This window comes from Triticum dicoccoides, chromosome 6B, assembly GCF_002162155.2.
Source record: "Triticum dicoccoides isolate Atlit2015 ecotype Zavitan chromosome 6B, WEW_v2.0, whole genome shotgun sequence".
Classification (NCBI taxonomy): Eukaryota; Viridiplantae; Streptophyta; class Magnoliopsida; order Poales; family Poaceae; genus Triticum; species Triticum dicoccoides.
Genome location: NC_041391.1, coordinates 662,509,954 through 662,523,158, shown reverse-complemented (window position 1 = coordinate 662,523,158; position 13,205 = coordinate 662,509,954).

Here is a 13,205-nt window from a genome sequence, read left to right as displayed (position 1 = left end):
GTAGGGCGCGCCCCCTGTCTCGTGGGCCCCTCGGGCGGCCACCGACGTACTTCTTCCTCCTATATATACCTACGTACCCCGAAAACATCCAGGGAGCACCCGAAACACAATTTCCACCGCCGTAACCTTCTGTATCCGCGAGATCCCATCTTGGAGCCTTCACCGGTGTTCTGCCGGAGGGGGAATCAACCACGAAGGGCCTCTACATCAACATCCTTGCCCCTCCAATGAGTTGTGAGTAGTTTACCACAGACCTACGGGTCCATAGTTATTAGCTAGATGGCTTCTTCTCTCTTTTTGGATCTCAATACAATGTTCTCCCCCTCTCTTATGGAGATCTATTCGATGTAATCTCTTTTTGCGGTGTGTTTGTCGAGATCCGATGAATTGTGGGTTTATGATCAAGTTTATCTATGGATAATAATTGAATCTTCTCTAAATTCTTTTATATGATTGAGTTATCTTTGCAAGTCTCTTCAAATTATCGGTTTGGTTTGGCCTACTAGATTGATCTTTCTTGCCATGGGAGAAGTGCTTAGCTTTGGGTTCAATCTTGCGGTGTTCTTACATAGTGATAGAAAGGGTTGCAAGACATGTATTGTATTGTTGCCATCGAGGATAAAAAGATGGGGTTTATATCATATTGCATGAGTTTATCCCTCTACATCATGTCATCTTGCTTAAGGCGTTACTCTGTTCTTTATGAACTTAATACGTACTCTAGATGCAGGCAGAGTCGGACGATGTGTGGAGTAATAGTAGTAGATGCAGGCAGGAGTTGGTCTACTTGTTATGGACGTGATGCCTATATATATGATCATGCCTAGATAATCTCATAATTATTCGCTTTTCTATCAATTGCTCGACAGTAATTTGTTCACCCACCGTAATACTTATGCTATCTTGAGAGAAGCCTCTAGTGAAACCTATGGCCCTCTGGTCTATCTCTTATCATATTTGCTCCCAAATTACTTTTATTTGCATCTTTACTTTTTGCATCTATATTATAAAATACCAAAAATATATTTATCTTATCATACTATCTCTATCAGATCTCACTTTCGCAAGTGGCCGTGAAGGGATTGACAACCCCTTTATCGCGTTCGTTGTGAGTTCTTAGTTTGTTTGTGTAGGTGCGTGGGACTTTTGAGGAGCCTCCTACTGGATTGATACCTTGGTTCTCAAAACTAAGGGAAATACTTACGCTACACTTGCTGCATCACCATCTCCTCTTCGGGGAAAACCAACGCAAGCTCAAGACGTAGCAAGAAGGATTTCTGGCATCGTTGCCGGGGAGGTCTTCGCTCAAGTCAAGACATACCAAGTACCCATCACAAATCCATCTCCCTCGCATTTACATTATTTGCCATTTGCCTCTCGTTTTCCTCTCCCCCACTTCACCCTTGCCGTTTTATTCGCCCTCTCTTTCCCAATCTCCTCCTCTCTTTCGTTTGCCTTTTCTGTTTTCTCGTGTGTCAGTTCGTTACCTCGTCGTTATTTCTAGTCTTCCTATCCTCATTATGACTCTCGAACATGAAGTTCTTAATTATAAGCAAAGGGAGGGAGAAAATTTAAAAGATGTTTGGCATAGAATTTGCAATGCTCAAAATAGATCTACTAGGAAGCTTTCTACTTCTGTTCTTCTCCGCAATTTTTATGTAGGCATCACTCCTTGGAATAGATGTGTTCTTGATACTGTCGTCGGAGGTGATTTTTTGAGTAGACGTACGTTTGATGCTTATAATGATATATTAGATTTGTTTGGCCCACCACCTCTTTTGGTTAATGGAACTGTTTTAACCTTAGAACACGTTATGCAACGGCTTGATATTATTGAAAATAAAATTGCCACTGTTGAGTTGATTGAAAATTTGGATAAAAAGTCATAATCTTATCACTCAATATGAATGTAGGGTTGGAGTTACTTTGAAAAATCTTAAAGAGAAAGAACCTATAGCTAATGAAAAAATAGATCTTGATTCTGCTAGAATTGGTAAACTTGAGGATATAATACCAACTTAGGTTCGGCGCTTTCTCCCATGAAAAACACTCCAAAACCCCCTACAAAAACTGCCAAGTTTATTTATGTTCCTAAAAATAAGGGTGAAACTTCTAGTAAGGGAGATGCGGATCTCAAATCCATAAGTGTTCATCCCAATTGTCTTTCTATCGTTAAGGAACCTTCCGCTACAAACGAATTTTTTGAATTTTTGCCCAAAGGTTTAATCATTGCTAAAAATGGAGAAACCCCTAAAGTTTATAAGTGCTCTATTGAATAATTTAGTGCCAAAGAAGGCACTCGTTAGATCTATCTTCGTTTTTCTGCCTAGCTAGGGGCGTTAAACGATAGCGCTAGTTGGGAGGCAACCCAATTTTTCTTTATGTTTTTTGTTTCTGCTCCTGTTTAGTAATAAATCTTGCATCTAATCTCTGTTTAGATGTGTTTTTATCTTTTAATTAGTGTTTTTGCCAAGAAGAACCTATAGGATAAACTATGATGATAGTTGATTTGATTCTGCTGAAAAACAGAAACTTTGCGCTCACGAGAAAAAAAATCAATAAATCACAGAAACGTGATTTTGCATTGATTCTTTTTGCTGCTGATCAATAGATAAAGTTTCCAGTACGTCCTATTTTGGTAGGACTTTTATAGTTCCAGAAGTTTGCGTTAGTTACAGATTGCTACAGACTGTTCTGTTTTTGACAGATTCTGTTTTTGTGTGTTGTTTGCTTATTTTGATGCATCTATGGCTAGTAAAATAATTTATAAACCATAGATAAGTTGGAATACAATAGGTTTAACACAAAAATAAATAAAGAATGAGTTCATTGCAGTACCTTATGTGGTGCTTTTGTTTTCTTTCACTAACGGAGCTTATAAGATTTCCTGTTGAGTTTTGTGTTGTGAAGTTTTCAAGTTTCGGGTAAAGCTTTTATGGACTATGGAATAAGCAGTGGCAAGAGCCTAAGCTTGGGATGCCCAAGGCACCCCAAGATATTCAAGAATAGCCAAAATCCTAAGCTTGGGGATGCCCCGGGAAGGCATCCCCTCTTTCGTCTTCGTTCATTGGTAACTTTACTTGGAGCTATATTTTTATTCGCCACATGATATGTGTTTTGCTTGGAGCGTCGTGTATTACATTAGTCTTTGATTTTTAGTTTACCACAATCATCCTTGCTGTACACACCTTTTGGGAGAATCCTACTTGATTATAATTTGCTAGAATACTCTATGTGCTTCACTTATATCTTTTGAGCTTGATAGTTTTCGCTCTAGTGCTTCACTTATATCTTTTAGAGCACGGTGGTGTCTTAATTTTGAAGAAATCTCTAGTCTCTCATGATTCACTTATATTATTTTGATAGTCTTTTAGAACAGCATGGTATTTGCTATGGTTATAATTTGGTCCTAGAATGATGAGCATCCAAGTTGGGTATGATAAAAACTATCATAGAAAAAGAATTGGATGCTATGATCAACTTGATGCTTGATAATTGTTTTGAGATATAAAGGTAGTAATGTTAGGGTCATGCTAGTGGGTAATTATGAAATTGAGAAATACTTTTGTTGAAGTTGGCAAGTCCCGTAGCATGCACGTATGGTAAAAGTTGTGTGACAAATTTGTTGCATGAGGTGCTCTTTTGATTGTCTTCCTTATGAGTGGCAGTCGGGGACGAGCGATGGTCTTTTCCTACCAATCTATCCTTCTTGGGGCATGTGTAGTAGTACTTTGCTTCGAGGGCTAAGTAGACTTTTGCAATAAGTATATGAGTTCTTTTTTGACTAATGTGAGTCCATGTACATATGCACACTCATCCTTTTACTTTGCTAGCCTTTATTAATATCGCGCAACTTTCGCCGGTATCATGAACCCTTTATTTACCTTCCTCAAAACAGCCACCATACCTACCTATTATGCCATTTCCATAGCCATTCCGAGATATATTTCCATGCAAATTTCCACCGTTCCGTTTATTATGACACGTTCCATCATTGTCATATTGCTCTTTGCATAATCATGTAGTTGACATCGTATTTGTGGCAAGGCCACCTTCATAATTTCCATACATGTCACTCTTGATTCATTGCATATCCCGGTACACCGCCAGAGGCATTCATATAGTATCATATCTTGTTCTAGCTTTGAGTTGTAATTCTTGAGTTGAAATCCATATAAGTGTGATGATCTTCATTATTAGAGCATTGTCCTAGTGAGGAAAGGATGATGAAGGCTATGATTCCCCCACAAGTCGGGATGAGACTTCGGACTTTACAAAAATAAAAAATGACAAAAGAAAAAAAGGCCAAAAAGAAAAAAAAGGTCAAAGAAAAAAAAGAAAAAAAAGAAAAAAAAGAAAAAAAAGAAAAAAAAGAAAATGAGAGAAAAAGAGAGAAGGCACAATGCTACTATCTCTTTTTCCACACTTGTGCTTCAAAGTAGCACCATGATCTTCATGATAGAGAGTCTCATATGTTGTCACTTTCACATACTAAGTGGGAATTTTTCATTATAGAACTTGGCTTGTATATTCCAACGATGGGCTTCCTCAAAATGCCCTAGGTCTTCGTGAGCAAGCAAGTTGGATGCACACCCACTTAGTTTCTTTTGTTGAGATTTCATATATTTATAGCTCTAGTGCATCCGTTGCATGACAATCCCTACTCACTCACATTGATATCTATTAATGGGCATCTCTATATAGCCCATTAATATGTCGAGTTGATGTGAGACTATCTTCTCCCTTTTTGTCCTCACAACCACCATATACCACCATAGTGCTATGTCCATGGCTTGCGCTCATGTATTGCGTAAGAGTTGAAAAAGCTAAAGCGCGTTAAAAAGTATGAAACAATTGCTCGGCTCATCATCGGGGTTGTGCATGATGGGAGTATTTTGTGTAATGAAAATGAAGCATGGCCTAACTATATGATTTTGTAGGGATAAGCTTTCTTTGGCTATGCTATTTTGATAGGACATGATTATTTGTTAGTATGCTGTCAAGCATTATTATTTTTATGTTTTATAAGCTTTTATTTTGAATCATTTGGATCTGAACATTCATGCCACAATAAAGAAAATTACATTGAGAATTATGCTAGGTAGCGTTCCACATCAAAAATCTCCTATTATCATTTACCTACTCGAGGACGAGCAGGAATTAAGCTTGGGGATGCTTGATACGTCTCCAACGTATCTATAATTTTTTATTGTTCCATTCTATTATATGACCCCTTTTGGATGTTTATGGGCTTTATTTTACACATTTATATCATTTTTGGGACTAACCTACTAACCGGAGGCCAGGCCCGTATTGCTGTTTTTTTGCCTATTTCAGTATTTCGAAGAAAAGGAATATCAAACGGAGTCCAAACGGAATGAAACCTTCGGGAGCGTGATTTTTGGAACAAACATGATCCAGAGGACTTGGAGTGCAAGCCAAGAAGCAGCCGAGGCTCCCACGAGATAGGAGGGCGCCCCCTGTAGGGCGCGCCCCTGTCTCGTGGGCCCCTCGGGCGGCCACCGACGTACTTCTTCCTCCTATATATACCTACGTACCCCGAAAACATCCAGGGAGCACCCGAAACACAATTTCCACCGCCGTAACCTTCTATATCTGCGAGATCCCATCTTGGCACCTTCGACGGTGTTCTGCCGGAGGGGGAATCAACCACGGAGGGCCTCTACATCAACATCCTTGCCCCTCTGATGAGTTGTGAGTAGTTTACCACAGACCTGCGGGTCCATAGTTATTAGCTAGATGGCTTCTTCTCTCTTTTTGGATCTCAATACAATGTTCTCCCCCTCTCTTGTGGAGATCTATTCGATGTAATCTCTTTTTGCGGTGTGTTTGTCGAGATCCGATGAATTGTGGGTTTATGATCAAGTTTATCTATGGATAATAATTGAATCTTCTCTGAATTCTTTTATATGATTGAGTTATCTTTGCAAGTCTCTTCGAATTATCGGTTTGGTTTGGCCTACTAGATTGATCTTTCTTTCCATGGGAGAAGTGCTTAGCTTTGGGATCAATCTTGCAGTGTTCTTACCCAGTGAAAGAAAGGGTTGCAAGACACGTATTGTATTGTTGCCATCGAGGATAAAAAGATGGGGTTTATATCATATTGCATGAGTTTACCCCTCTACATCATGTCATCTTGCTTAAGGCGTTACTCTGTTCTTCATGAACTTAATACTCTAGATGCATGGCAGGAGCCGGTCGATGTGTGGAGTAATAGTAGTAGATGCAGGCAGGAGTCGGTCTACTTGTTATGGACGTGATGCCTATATATATGATCATGCCTAAATAATCTCATAATTATTCGCTTTTCTATCAATTGATCGACAGTAATTTGTTCACCCACCGTAATACTTATGCTATCTCGAGAGAAGCCTCTAGTGAAACCTATGGCCCCCGGGTCTATCTCTTATCATATTTGCTCCCAATTTACTTTTATTTGCATCTTTACTTTTTGCATCTATATTATAAAATACCAAAAAAATATTTATCTTATCATACTATCTCTATCTGATCTCACTTTCGCAAGTGGCCATGAAGGGATTGACAACCCCTATATCGTGTTGGTTGTGAGTTCTCAGTTTGTTTGTGTAGGTGCATGGGACTTTTGAGGAGCCTCCTACTGGATTGATACCTTGGTTCTCAAAACTGAGGGAAATACTTACGCTACACTTGCTGCATCACCATCTCCTCTTCGGGGAAAACCAACGCAAGCTCAAGACGTAGCAGCTCTCCGTGAGAAACACAAAGCGAGGGTCGTGGAAGCTGAACGAGAGCTTCAGGAGGCTGTAGGAAGAAGCGAAAGTTTGGAGCAGAGTCTATCATTGAAAGAATCCGAACTCACCCAAGTTGTCCGGACCGCGAATGAGGTTCGGGAAGAAGCCCAGACGGCGCTGAAGGCTATTCAGGAGGCGCGGAAGATTGCGGCCGGTAGGGTTTTTTTATTTTTGTTTAAAGCGCCTTACGCTTTCGCAGGGAAGATTCATGGTGACCCATTAAATCCCAATTTTTTCAGGGGCATTTGCGGATTTACCGCGCAGCATATCTGATGCCGCCCTATTCTTCCAAGCCGAGAAGAAGGAAACTGCGGAAAGGCTCTTCTGGTCGCAGTATTTGGCGCCGAATTATCTGGTGCCATTTGTCGACCAGCTCAAACAACTGATTGAGCTGCATCAGGCGGCCGAACTAGCCATGAAGGATTTGGTTATCCGGCTGTGGCCCGCTGAGCCCATACCGAGCAGTTTCTTTGGGCTCGTGAAGCGGATTGTCAGGGCTTGTCCTCAGCTGGACGTCATCAAGCGGTCGATTTGCATAGAAGGGGCACGAATGGCCTTTGCCCATGCGAAAGTGCACTGGGGGAAGCTTGATGCTGAGAAGCTGATGACTGAGGGTCCGCTGGAAGGGAAGGAGCACCGCAAGCCCAAACTATATTATGATGGTGTCCTGAAAGGCGCCCGCCTCGTGGCCGAGGAATGTACAAAAGACATTATTTTTCCCTGAAAGCGGATGTGCTATCCATTGTAAGGCAAAACAGAGTCGCTTATATGTAGGTGTTTGCTATGTGTAAATTCTATTCCTGTGCGGCCTCTTTGACATGTTAGTCTTGAGAGTTGGCTAGTCGTCGGCTTCTGCCCCCACGTAGGAACTACGGGGGTGTTCGGGATAAACCTGAATACTCTTTATCCCATTCTTGGGTCCATGAAGGAGGTGTTCAGCACAGCGAACCAGGCAATCATACTATAGGGCTTTATTACTCTCACTTTGCCATAGGAATCGAGTATGGGAGGCGCAGCCCCTGGTGTTCAGAAGACCGCACGGGGGCTCTAATAGCGCCTGATTGGTGGACTGATCCTTTGCACGCTGCATTTTATTATGGCATTTATGCGGAATAAATCCTTAAAGATTTGGCAACCTCTCGAACAGCTGACCAGCTCTCGCCTTATCATGACAGTCGGTTTTCGGCTTTCTCTACTGAGGTGTTCGTTCGGCAGAACCGGGACACAATCGCAGTAGTTCTCCCAGCACTACCTTAGCCGATATTGCGGAATGTAAGGTACCAAAACATGGGACCCGGGCAAACCCAACCAATGACCCAAGACATGATTCGGAGTTGATGCATATAATGCTATAAGTTCGGGGTGCCGAACGACCGAGAAGGTGTTCAGACTTTAGTCGTTGTAGTACGGGTGCAAGGAAGCCCCTAATGTTTAACGGCAGAACTTGATGTTCGGATGCCGTTATGACAAAATGTCGTTGAGAAATAACAGATAAGCGTCAAATGACTCTACATGATGTATTTAAGTAACACGTCTATGCGTATGAGTATGGTGCATGTTATAAAAGAGAGGCATGACGGCAGAACCTGTTAGGGTCGGGCGGTAGTTGGTTGTGCGTGAGTCCGGAGGAATATTCGGATTGTATTCAGGTGGGGTAGATATTCCCCCTGTGTGCATCTGAGCTGCTTCCGCGTTGTTGGTCCAGTTGTGCGCGGGGGCGAACCTGCGAATAATGCTTAAAAGGCGTGTGTGAGTAGTGGCTGAGCCGTGGATGTGATCCGTACGGCTTACGCGGAAGGGTCTGTATGAGCTATGGTTAGGTTGGGGTATTCTGAAGTAGTTCGGACTCCTTTGTCGGTGCCCGAGAGTTCGGCTGTCGAATCTAAGTTCGATTGAAAAAACTGTGACTCGCTGCTTCAGTGAATAAGGTAGCCGGTTATTCTTTGGCACCAAGGCGAAGCTCGGTCTTGACCGCATTTGTGATTTCATCACGTGGGTCTTGGGTGGTAATGCATCGAGTCACGGTGTATCCTGGCGGTGCTGAGTGGCTACTGCTTGAAGGCGTTAGACCGAAAGTTGGTATGACATTTCCGGCTATCCGGAAACCAGCTCCGGGGTGGCGGGGCCTAGATGGCCGTCACGCCTCTTTATGATACTCTAGCATGAGTTATTTGGTGAGTCTGATCCTCGAGTCAGTGGTCCCTAGACTTGATAATATGGGCTTCTTCATGCTCCTTTCGGCGCCGGCCTGCCGATTTGTTTAAAGACCCAGCATTCTCTATTGGTATGATTGGTAGCCGCTCCTGGAGTGCCATGAATTTGACATGGACGGTCAAGTATGCGGTTCAAGCTGGAGGGGCCCAAATTAAGATGTGGAAGTCTCTTCTCCCGCTCGACGGGTTGAGGATTACGGGCTCCTGTGTTGATCGCCGTTCCCTGGGCGCCATTGATTGCCTTGGGACGCTTATGTTTGTTGCACCAGCATTTGTAGACTCTGTTTCTGTCCGCTGATGCCTCCGGGGTGCTTCCCATGTTATTGTTTGGTATAAAATGCCGGTCTTGTGCGCAGCCCCTTGTCGCGGTGTGCTGTCGGCGGGGTGTAGGCCTGCGTTTACTTTTTAGTGCTGCCTCCTCGAATTGAGGTAGCAGCCTGCATTTTGGGTAGTATTTTGTTTGGCGCTTGAGTCCGTATTCTTCAGTTACCCGGGCATTAGTCCATCTGTCTGTGAGCAGATCTTGGTCAGCTCGAAGCTGTTGTTGCTTCTTTTTCAGGCTATGTGCAGTGGCTATAAGCCTGTGCTTGAAGCGCTCCTGCTCTATGGGATCCTCTGGTACGCCGAATTCGTTGTTACCGAGGCTCACCTCGTCTTCGGAGGAAGGCATATAGTTATCATCCTCCAAGTATTCGTCCGTTGCATGTTTGTCTGGGCTAGCCTGCCCGTGTTTCTGTTCGGCTTGCTTGAAGGTGGGTTGATTAGGATCATATTCCTCTTAGACGCCATCTGGATTTTCTTCTCCAGTGCCGGTATTGTTGTGGCGAGGCTTGGAGCGGCGCCGATGACGCCCATGTTTTGCTTTCTTCCCCGAGGGGTTATCTCCCGTTGCCTCATCGACATTGTTTTCTTTGGGAGTATCCACCATATATATATCATATGAAGAGGTGGCAGTCCAGCGCCCTGTGGGCGGTGGTTCCTGTTTTTCTCCCGCATCATTGTCTATACCATCGATGTCTTCGGAGTCGAAGTTAAGCATGTCGGTCAAATCGTCGATCGTGGTTATTAAGTGGGTGGTGGGTGGGTAGCGAATTTCTTCGTCGCCAGCTTCCCACTCGAGCCGGACATAGTTCGGCCAGGAGTCTCCTGACAAAGAGAGAGACCTTAATGAGTTCAGCATGTCTCCAAAGGGTGAGTGCTGAAAGATATCCGCGGCGGCGAACTCCATGACTGGAGCCCAATTAGATTCGATGGGCACGGATGCACGCGGTCCGGAACACACTACCGAAGATGAGTCCGGGGGTCCGGAGGTACAGATTTCCTAAGGAGTGGAGTCTGTGTTCGGCTCCAACGCCGATGAGAATGCAGCCTCCGGGGCGGGGTCCATCCACCCATCCTTGGAAGGCACGACTGCTCTGGAACGAAGTCCGGAGCTGAAGCAGGTGCGATGTTTCGAATACTGTCTGACTGCAGATCTAGGTCATGCTCGTCGTGATTGTTCGGCGCACCTGACACGGGCCTGAATCCGTCGAAGATCAAGTCTCCGCGGATGTCGGTGGTGTAGTTTAGGTTTCCAAACCTGGCCTGATGGCTAGGGGCGTAGCTATCGATCTGCTCCAGATGGCCAAGCGAGTTGGCCCGCGGTGCGAAGCCGCCGAACACGAAGATCTATCCGGGGAGAAAAATCTCACCCAGGGCAGCGTGGTTGAAGGTTGGAGAAGCCATCTAGCCCTGTAGCGACGACACAGAGGAACTCTCAATGAAAGCACATATGTCGGTGTCAAAACCGGCGGATCTCGGGTAGGGGGTCCCGAACTGTGCGTCTAAGACTAATGGTAACAGGAGGCAGGGGACATGATGTTTACCCAGGTTCGGGCCCTCTCGATGGAGGTAAAACCCTACTTCCTGCTTGATTGATCTTGATGATATGAGTATTACAAGAGTTGATCTACCACGAGATTAGAGAGGCTAAACCCTAGAAGCTAGCCTATGGTATGATTGTTGTTGTTGTGTCCTACGGACTAAACCCTCCGGTTTATATAGACACCAGAGAGGGCTAGGGTTACAAAGAGTCAGTTTAAAGAAGAGGAGATCTACATCCGAATCGCCAAGCTTGCCTTCCACGCCAAGGAGAGTCCCATCCGGACACGGGACGAAGTCTTCTGTCTTGTATCTTCATAGTCCAACAGTCCGGCCAAAGCATATAGTCCGGCAGTCCGGATACCCCCTTATCCAGGACTCCCTCACCATGTTTAAGTAGAGATTACAGCGGGGAGAAGAGGTGTTACATCGCTGCATAGAGGGAGAGAGAGTTGGTGTTGACGGTAGCAAGGTTGTCGATGTAGATCGTTGTCACGATCCTTGCCCCGGCGGCACTCTGGCGCCACCGAGAGAGAGGGGAGAGAGCCCCCCTCCTTCTTCTTCTTCCTTGGCCTACCCCCTAGATGGAAGGAGAGTTCCCCCTCTTGTCCATGGCCTCCATGGCGGCGGAGGAGCGGGACCCCTCTGAATTGGATCTCCCTCTCTGTTCTCTTCTGTTTCGCGTTCCTGTTTTCTGACCCTTCACCGTTTCTTAAATTCCCGGAGACCCGTAACTCCGATTGTGCTAAAAAAATTACATGATTTTTTCCATAAATTATCTTTCTTGCACCTGAAGAAGGGCCCTAACCGACTTACGGGGAGGGCACAAGACACCTGGGCGCGCCAGGGGGTGCCCGGTGCGCCCTGGTGGGTTGTGGAGGCCTTGGGCCTCCGTTTACGTTGATTCCACCTCCCAAAAATCATAAATATTCCAAAATAATTCTCCGTCATTTTTTATCACGTCTGGACTTTGTTTGATATGGATATTCTGCAACACAAAAACATGCAACAAACAGAAACTGGCACTGGGCATTAGATCAATAGGTTAGTCTAATAAATCATATAAAATGTTACGAAAATATGTGAAAGTTGTATAATATTGGCATGAAACAATCAAAAATTATAGATACGACGGAGACATATCAGCATGTCATCAGTATGCTTTGCATGAGGTTGCATGCTGCTCCCTCTAGTCCTTTTTGATGGGGAACATTGCATGGAAAAAAAATCTACGCACACGCAAGATCTATCCATGAAGATGCATAGCAATAAGGGGGACGAGTGTGTCTACGTACCCTCGTAGACCGTAAGCGGAAGCGTTTATTAACACGGATGATGTAGTCGAACTTCTTCGCGATCCAACTGATCAAGTACCGAACGTACGGCACCTCCGCGTTCACCACACGTTCAACTCGGTAATGTCCTTGCCTTCTTAATCCAACAAGACGGGTGAAGTAGTAGATGCGTTCCGGCAGCATGATGGCATGGCGACGATGGTGGTGATGCTATCTCCGCAGGGCTTTGCCTAAGAACTTCGAAAATATGACCGAGGGACGAAACTATGGAGAGGGGCGCCGCACACGGCTAAGAGATTGTCGTCGCCTATGTTGTCACATCCCTAGTCTGGTATGACCTAGACTAGCTAGTCATTTGTGCATCATGTTTAAAATTCATTTAAATTTGAAATGAGGATTGGTGGAACCCTCAGAATCATTTTTGAAAATGACCCAAATAAAAATTTCTCCAAAAGGGTCCAAGAAAATGCTCATGTTGCTCTCTGAAAATATTGGACAGAGATAAAAATCAAACCAATATTTTTAGGAGCTTATGGATATTTAATTTTGGCCATTTGGATTAATCCGATAATTATTTGCTTTGGATATATATTGTTATATATATAAAATATTGTCCAAAAATTATGCCATTTATAAAGGAGCTCTGGAATAATATAGCTAGCTCCTGCAAAAATTGGCATAAGGTAATTAAATGATTTAATATTTTAATTAAATCAAAACAAATGTCAGAAAAAATTAGAAAACAAAAATAAAAGTGGGAGACTTACCTGGGCCTCCTCCCTGTGCAGCCCAGCAGCAGCAGGCCGGCCCAGCCAGCAGGCGGCCCAGCCCGCCTCCTCCTCTGCCGTCTTCTCCCCCTCACCAAGCAGCTGCGTGCCGCGCGCACCGCCGCGCCGCGCCACCTCCTCCCTCTCTGCCTGCCTGCCCTCTCCCCTCCTCGTTTGGATGCCCCGGGAGACGCCACGCCCCCCCCCCCTACCCTCTCACTCTCTCTCGTTCCTTCCCCCCTCCTCTGCTCTCTCTCTCGCGCGCAGCCGAGCGGA